General features: G+C 45.4%; 1 long non-coding RNA gene across 3 annotated transcripts; it reads right to left on the minus strand.

Annotated features, from left to right (window-relative positions):
• Window positions 1-456: 456 nt before the first annotated feature.
• On the minus strand, window positions 457-6,454 carry LOC139045892 (uncharacterized). 3 transcript variants are annotated; one of them, XR_011505230.1, is made up of 4 exons: window positions 5,959-6,454; window positions 4,591-4,758; window positions 1,991-2,132; window positions 457-591 (listed from the first exon to the last, which is right to left on the minus strand). It is a non-coding gene; the product is annotated as an uncharacterized lncRNA (long non-coding RNA). The 3 variants fall into 3 exon arrangements; XR_011505229.1 differs by having other exon boundaries at window positions 4,591-4,814; XR_011505231.1 differs by lacking the exons at window positions 4,591-4,758; window positions 5,959-6,454 and adding an exon at window positions 3,003-4,566.
• Window positions 6,455-8,263: the final 1,809 nt, after the last annotated feature.

The raw sequence follows: 8,263 nt of genomic DNA on the forward strand, positions 1-8,263 counted from the left end.
CCGCTGAAAGGGATGGGCCGCTTGAGCACCTTCTGGAGTTCGGGCCTCTGTCTGGAACGTTACAGGGCAGCTTGGCTTTGGCTGTGGGCGCTTAGTGACACATTTACTTTCTGAAGTCAACGTGTGACAGGTTTACAGCACCGTACCGGCTTTTGGTGAGCTCCTGCAGTACCAAGGTTATATGGAAATTTCTGCCAAATTAAACCTCTATACCTTCTAAAGATGCCTTAAAAAAAAGTTTATTTTCAGATTTCAATAAAATTGCATGTTGCTGTTGGCAGGACTTAATGTTTAAATGACAGTCTTAGATGGGATGATTTAAGGGGCATGATAGTAAATTAGAAATAAATTCATTCATTTATTCATTCTTTCATGGCATCCAGTGCCTATTTGATAAGGTAGCGGGAGAGTTGGAGAGCCAGTGGTCTGCCGTCGAGGAAGAAGATGTTATTGCCTGCCGAGGAGCAGGGGTCCTCAAAGATTCTTCCAGCTGTTCTGTGATGGGTTAGACACTGCAGCCACTGGCACATGTGGTTCTTGAGCACTGAAATGAGCCGAATCCAAATTGAGATGGACTGTCATGGTCACAAACTTGTTGGATTTTGAGGATTGAGCATGAAAGAAGAATGGAAAATATCTCATTAGTTATTTTAAATATTGACTAGATGTTCAAATGATAATATTTTGGTTACATTGGGCTAAACAAAATATATTACTAAAATGAATTTCACCTGTTTCTTTTTACTTTTAATGTGGCTACTAGAGACGAAAATCACATACACGACTTGATTATGTGTTCACAGGGCTGTGTTCGCCCCTCAGAACTCTTTTCCACCTCCAACTTTCCGTGGAAACTTGAAGATATAAACTCTTTTAATGTTTAGGATAGACACAAAATACTATATACAAAGGAGCCTTAAAGAGTTTATCAACCTAGGGCTCTTTGTTGGGAAGTTGGGATGTTTTCCCCCCAAAGGTAAAACTTTAGGTAACAATGGGCGCAAATGTCAGGAGTTGGGATTGTGGAAGCCGGTTGTCCACAGTGTGGAGTCCAGTCAAATAATTCCAGAGTGAACGTAGACGGATACTGAATGTGTGGAGAGAGGCCCTGCTCTAGAAGCAGGAAATCTGAGTTTTAGTGTTTTTTCTGCCACTTAGAGGAAGAGCTGAGAAAAAACACCACTTGTGAAAATGCAGTGTCTGTGCAGCTGGGAGTCCTGGGGACTGAACGAGTCTGCAGGCTCTGGGAGAGTGAGGGCAGATTAGAACATTGTTATTCAGATTTTATAAGAAAAGTAGAAATCCCTGAATATAATGTCCCTGAACCCCTGAGCAGGGAGCGCACCAGATTTAGGAAACACGTTAAAAAGTAAAACTAAGACAAACACACAGAAAGACTTGCTATTGTAGCCAAGGACCCCTTTTCTCGCACAAGGACTGAGCTGGAACACGAATTCCAGCCGATCAGTTTCCGGGCTGTCCCTCCCCCTGGGAGCTGCGGGTGGAATGACCCTCGGAGCTCCTGTGCGAGGTGTGTCAGCAGAAGCACACAGGATTATGTTGACAGGTGTCTGGAGGATTCCTGAGCTAAGAGTTAGTGCAGCCTGGGGGAAAATAGAAGGTCCCTCTTGGGTCTCATTTTGGAGTCATTAATCCAGACACTGTATTATTTCACTACATTCGATGGTCTTTTGGGTCTGATTTCCAATCCACAAAAATGAGGACATCAACACTAGGGATGAGAAAGCAAGCTAACGCCGAACACTGTGTAAAATTCAAGGGGCTTTCTCCCTGGAAAAGAGAGGAGTTTGGGTCAGTATCTTCTCCCACCTTGAGTTTCCTTTTGTGAAAGATTTAAGCCAAATCGTTGCTTTTACTTAAGTGGCACTGGTTATAAATACTTAAAGTATTTTTATTTTCATTTCATTTCATTCCATAGAGAATTTCATTTTCAGTGTGCGGGGTATCCAGCACGGAGAGTTCAGCTCACCATTTTCTCCTGTCCAACACGGAGAGACCGTTCATACCAGATCATTCCATGACTCTCCAGTCGAGCTTCAACTCTGTCCTGCTTAGCTTGTGCAGTTGTGTAGTAATTTGAGTTAACTCATAACACATCCTTGTCTATTATGCTTCATGAATTAAAAAAAAAGGACAAAGGGTTTAGACAAATTATTTACTATATATTTTGAGAACACCACTGGGAGCCCCTGGGTTCTGTGGGGTGAGAGAACATCAGAGACAAAAGAGGAAAATTTTAATCTGGGGGAATTTTAATTTTAAATGTAGACATTTTAGATAAATACAAAGTAGAGAGGGCAATGTGTGTCACACTTTCTTTTTTCTTTCATCACAACTATTTTTCATCTTGATTGGTCTGGATGTCGAGGCGTTCCTGAGATTCTGCTGGGTCCACTTACGCCTGCCCCTACAGCCTTCCCTTTGCTGGGAAACATTTGGACATGTGGGTGTATTTTTCATTTCTTGACCTTTTCTCTAGATGTCAGCTCCTAACGTGTCCTAGTCAGCCTATCAACATTTATTCCCTGGAGATTCCTCTTAATAGTTGGGGTATTGGAGGCAGACAGTTGAGTGCAAATCTCATTTGTAAGCTCTGAGACCTTGGGCAAGTTCTCCACTCTTTCTAAACTCATCTGTTAGATAGGCGTAATAATGGTGCCAGCTCACAGGGCTGGGTGAGGATTAAAAGAGATTATGTACATAATGCCCTCAGCCCAGAGTCTGGCAGTCAGTAAGTCGTGGCTATATTTATTATCTCTCCCTGCCAACCTCAGCCTGGCTTCATATACAGCAGAGGGCCCGGGAGGCTGAGCCTGTGAGAAATGCAAATTCTCGGCTCCACCTCAGACATTCGCAATCAGAACCTCTGGCCTGGGGACTGGGCACTCTGTGTGAGTGATTTCTTGGGAGACTTGCATCTTGGCCAGTCTGAGAGCGCCCATCTGGAGATCCTAACGTGTGACTCGCCCCCCGACACTCACCTTGCTCTCTCCCTGCCCCGCCTCATTCCTGGAACAGTCCGCACTGCAGGTGTGGGAAGAAAGTAAGGTGGGTTCTGGGAAAGGCTGTTGACTCAGTACTTCCGGACGGATAGGCCGAGGGTGTGGAGGGGACCGGCCCAGCCCCTCCTCAAGCACAGCCAGCAGCGAGGGGAAGGGAAAGGAATTTATGAGTCTGCCTGCAGGGAGCCAGGGAACATGAACTAGGCCCCTCGGTGCAGAGGGCCCAATCCTTTAGTCAAGGGGAAGCAAGTCAGCTCTTGGATGCAAACGTGCCAGCCAGGGTGCCCCTGATGCTCCCTCCTACCAGATGCTCCCTCTCTCCCCTCTCACACCCCACCTCTACTGTTCACCTCGGGGAGGGTGTGCTGCCCCAAGACACTCCTGCCCCTGACTTCTCCAGCAAATGTCTGTTCTTAGCACAATCATTTTGTGTCATAGCTGACATATTTACATATTCGCCTCACCTGGGAAGTTGTAAGCTCCCTGAGGCCAGGATTTTATTCATTCGCTCAACCACTTCTTACTAAATGCCTGCTATGGCTGGCCAGGCTTTTCCTGAGGGCTGGAGCTATGGCCGGGAACAAGGACCACACGGCCAGCACCCTAGTCCAGGCTACATCACCTGCCAGCCGTGCTAACCCAACAGGCTCCTCACTGGTTTCCTTGTTTCGGCTCTCACTTCCTACTGCCCATTCCTCACGCATACCCCAGAGAGCACTGACAAAGTCGAATCACTTTACTTCCTGCTTAAAATCCCTAACGGCTTTCGGTCACATTTAGAATGGAATCCACACTCCTTTCCATGCCTATGATGCTCTGTATACTCATTCAGATTGTCTCTGCCAACTGTCTGCTCTCACCTCCTTCCTCGCAGTTCCTCCAGCCTCCAACCCTGGTCCTGTGCGGCTCGGGCCCTTCCTCCTCTGGGATGCTGCTCCCTGGACCCACCGTGGCCTGCTCCTTCCTTCTCGTCTGATTATTCCGCTCGCCCACCACATCATCCTGCTCTCCCACTCTGCTTTCATTTTCTCAGTAGTATTTATCATTGCCTAAAATTCTATCGTATTCCTATTATATTAACGATGCATTTTTCACTTGTTTCTATCAGTCTCCTCTAGAATTTAGAAGTTCCCTGGAGGCAGAAACTTCACTAGCCTGTTCACTGTGCTGTTTCCAGTGCCTAGACTGTGGCTGGCAACCAGGAGGCACTCAGTAAACATTCGCTGAGTGAGCGAACCAGGGAACAGATGACTGGATTTGCAGTTGACAGAATCTCTTGGATTCTGGTCCTGGTGTCAATTCCTTTTTCCTCTGCTCCCTCGGAAGAGCTAGAGGCTTTTGAAATGTTCAGCAGGCTGAAAACATGATTCTCAGTCCTGAAGGTCGGTTAGGGTGTCAAGGACTGAGCCCTGGCGACACTGGCTGGCCCTCATGGAAGTCCTCCAGGATGTCAGGAAGGCACAACACGTGCTACAAAGAGCATTAAGGGAAATTCGCTATTGAATATTAGCCTGGGAATAATAAGAATAAACAGTCACTGGTAATTTTCTTACAGTACAGATACTACCTTAAGGGATTTTTTCAAAGTATTCTTTTTTGGGGGCCAGCCCGGTGGCACAGCAGTTACGTTCGCATGTTCTGCTTCTCGGCGGCCTGGGGTTCGCTGGTTCAGATCCCGGGTGCAGACATGGCACAACTTGGCACGCCATGCTGTGGTAGGTGTCCCACACACAAACTAGAGGAAGATGGGCACGGATGTGAGCTCAGGGCCAGGCTTCCTCAGCACAAAATCTTCGTCAAAAAAAAAAAAAAGCAACAAAGTATTGTTTTTTTTCCTTAAAGATTGGCACCTGAGCTAACATCTGTTGCCAATCTTCATTTTTTTTCCTTCTTCTTCTCCCCAAAGCCCCCCAGGACATCGCTGTAGATTCTAGCTCTGTGTGCCTCTGGTTGTGCTATGTGGGATGCTGCCTCAGCGTGGCCTGATGAGTGGTGTCATGTCCACGTCCAGGATCCAAACCGGTGAAACCCTGGGCCACCGAAGCAGAGCACTTAACCACTCAGCCACACGGCCAGCTCCACTCAAAACATTCTTTAAGAGTCCAGACAGCAACACAACATGAGTTTGTGTCAGGTTATTTGTCAGAAAGTGCCAAGTCTGGGCAGGTGAGTTTTCCAGAAAAATAAAGCATCAACCTTCTTAATCCTAAAACTAAAACACAAACTTGAAAGTCTTTTTGAGAAGGCTTTTTGAGAGAGGAAGGTCTCTGTCTGAAGTTAGAACAAAAGATGTGATCCCTGAGACTCTCACGTCCGAGTCCTCCTCTCTCTGTCATTTTCCTCGTTCTTCCTTCCTCTTTTCCTCACTTGTGACACGGAAATGTAAAAAGTTCCTTCTTGGCTCGTTGCTTTGAAGTCTCAAAGGGAAAAATAAACAAAGCTCTATCCTATTAGCACACTCTGTGTCTGACAGATGTTCACTTAAACAATCAGACACACACACACACAGGCCACCAAGGAGCTGACTTCCCACTTCCCAGCCCAGCACAATTCTTCCTGATTTTTGCAGAACTCTTCACGCTTAGGTAATATAAAGAGATTTTTACAATTTACCATTATAACACATTGTCAAAAGGAAGCAAGGAGGGGCTGGCCCAGTGGCATAGTGGTTAAGTTCGTGCGTGGGCTCCACTTTGGCGGCCTGGGATTCCCGGATGTGGATCCCAGGCGTGGACCTACACACCACTTATCAAGCCATGCTGTGGTGGCATCCTACGTACAAAATAGAGGGAGATTGGCACAGATGTTAGCTCAGTGAAACTCTTCCTCAAGCAAAAAGAGGAAGATTGACAACAGATGTTAGCTCAGGACCAATCTTCCTCACCGCCCCCCTACCAAAAAAAAAACAAAGGAAGTGAGGAGATGGAATTATTACCTCGTCAGGAGAGTGTTTCTTTAGTCTAACAAAGAAACCATTTTCTTTGACATTTCTAGAAGCTTCTGAAAGAATTTTCCAAATTAACTCAAATTGCCAGTGGTCTGCTTCTGTCTCCTGACGACATCTTCCTTGGAAGAAGACTAAGGGTTCTTGATTTCCTTCTACTCGAAGGTACTTACTTTTCAGAAGGACTTTGTACCTCCTATCAGTGATAATTCTTTCAGCTGCGAGTGACAAGAAATCTGATCTAAACAGGTGTAAGCAAAAAAGGGAATATGCTGTCTGGTATAACCAAGCAGTCCAGAGCAGAGCAGGTATGGCTTCAGGTATGACTTTATTCAAGCCTCAGATGACACTACCTCAGGCCATGTTGTCTCTTCTTTTCATGGGTCTCCTCCTACATACACGGTGGGCTCTCCCTTTGCAAGATGATTGTCAACAGCTCTCAAGGTGAGGGTCTCCTGGTTTCCAATACAGCAGAAAAAAGGTAAGATCTTTGGCTTGGCATTCCCAGGCAAAGTCTCATTGCATCTCATGGTCTTTGATTGGACCAAGAGCCTGTCCCTGAACCAATCATATGGCCAGGGCTATATGATATGCTGATTGGTTTAGACCCAGGTCCTGTGATCCACTCCAAGCCAGTCAACTCCCCCCGAAGCCAATGGACTGAGCCTGCGGGACTGGATGATCTGTGGGGGGATCTGGGGACAGTCACCCGGAGAAAACAGAGGCTGTACAGCCAAAGCAGCAGATCTCTGTTGCTGACTAGCCACACTTTCATAGACAAGACAGACTAGAGGAAATGGTGGAATGGATATTATTTCTAAGGAATCCTATAAATATGTTCACACTTTCTTTTGAGGTAGATTTAGCCAGAAGAATAAGTTTCCCAACTGGCATATCATCAAAATTACTGGGGGATTTTGATTCAATAGGTTTGGGATGGGACTCTCTGAGTGTCATAACTCTGATTATTTTTAAGATGATCCCAGGTGATTTGGAAGACCAAATGGAGTTGGGCATCCTCTGGTGCACCCCTGTTTTTGGCAGGGCCAGCTCCAGCAAAGGGGTGAAGTAGGCCAGCCTGTCTGTCTGACCTCTGTCCCCACTGCCTGCAGAGTCCAGCCCAGCGCTCTCAGCCTCTTGAGGTCTGGACTCATGCAGCCTTTCTGGTTCATCTCTTGCTGTTCCTCGACACGTACTTTTCATTTGTCAGACTGGAAAAGTCGCTTACCCAAAAATGCTCTGTTCCTTTTCCACTCTCCTGTCCTTGCTTATGTCATTTTCTTATGAAAGTCCTCATTTTCTACCTGTTGAAATCCTAACCATCATTGAAAACTCATCTCAAATTCATCCTCTTTGAAGTCTTTGCTGATCACCCAGCCGGGAGCAATCTCCTACCCTAGGTCCACATCTCGTAGGTTCTGTCTTGCACTGCAGTGTTTCTGTGTGGGCTTCACTTCCCCTTTCAAAACAATAAGCCCCTGGGGGACAGGGACCGTGCTGTCCCTTGAGTCCTGGATCTTCAAAGGTCCTACTATAGTGTTTTATTTGTAGGAGGCATTCAATTCATTTCTGTTGTTTGGATCAAAGTAGAGTGAATGGAACCCTCAGATCTCCCCTTCCTTCCTCCTTCTTTCTGCTTTGGCATTTAATCTTTACCAAGATGTCTGTCCTTGGAAAGCTCGAACGAAGTCCAGCCTGATTTGTTGACAAGGCCTTGAGATGTTACTTCTGCAGGGTTGCTTATGTTTTAAGAGGAGGTTGCTGGAAGACAAAAAATGTTAAAGTTGTAATGGTAAACAGAAGCAGAAGGAGAGACCGGGGTACAGAATTCAGGGACTCTCTCCTTTGTGAGAGCTCCTTCGTTTCCCGAATTAGCTCTATTACAAAGTGAGGGCAGATGCACATGACAATGAAAATACTAGACTAAAACTTAGGAGGACAGATAGAGATTCCTTTTTAAATAAGATAGGAAACCCAGAAATCATTTTAAAAGCAAAAAATTTGTATGGATTTGACTACCCAAAAAATTAGAAATATCTGCAGGGTGAAAATATACCTTAAACGAAGTTAATAAATGATAGAAGAAAAGATTGATAATATTTATAACCACAAAAGTTTACTACTTGATAAATTTTTACAATTTATTTGAGAAAGCTAATATCCCAACAGAAAAACAGGCAAAGGATACAAACAGGTGATTTATAGAAGAAGAAATACAAATGGGCAGAGGGTCAGAAAAGATGCTGAGTCTCACTGTAGGTAGGGAAACAAAAGTGAAATTAACCAGATGTCAGTT

The sequence above is a fragment of the Equus asinus genome, chromosome 8 (assembly GCF_041296235.1).
Source record: "Equus asinus isolate D_3611 breed Donkey chromosome 8, EquAss-T2T_v2, whole genome shotgun sequence".
Lineage (NCBI taxonomy): Eukaryota > Metazoa > Chordata > Mammalia > Perissodactyla > Equidae > Equus > Equus asinus.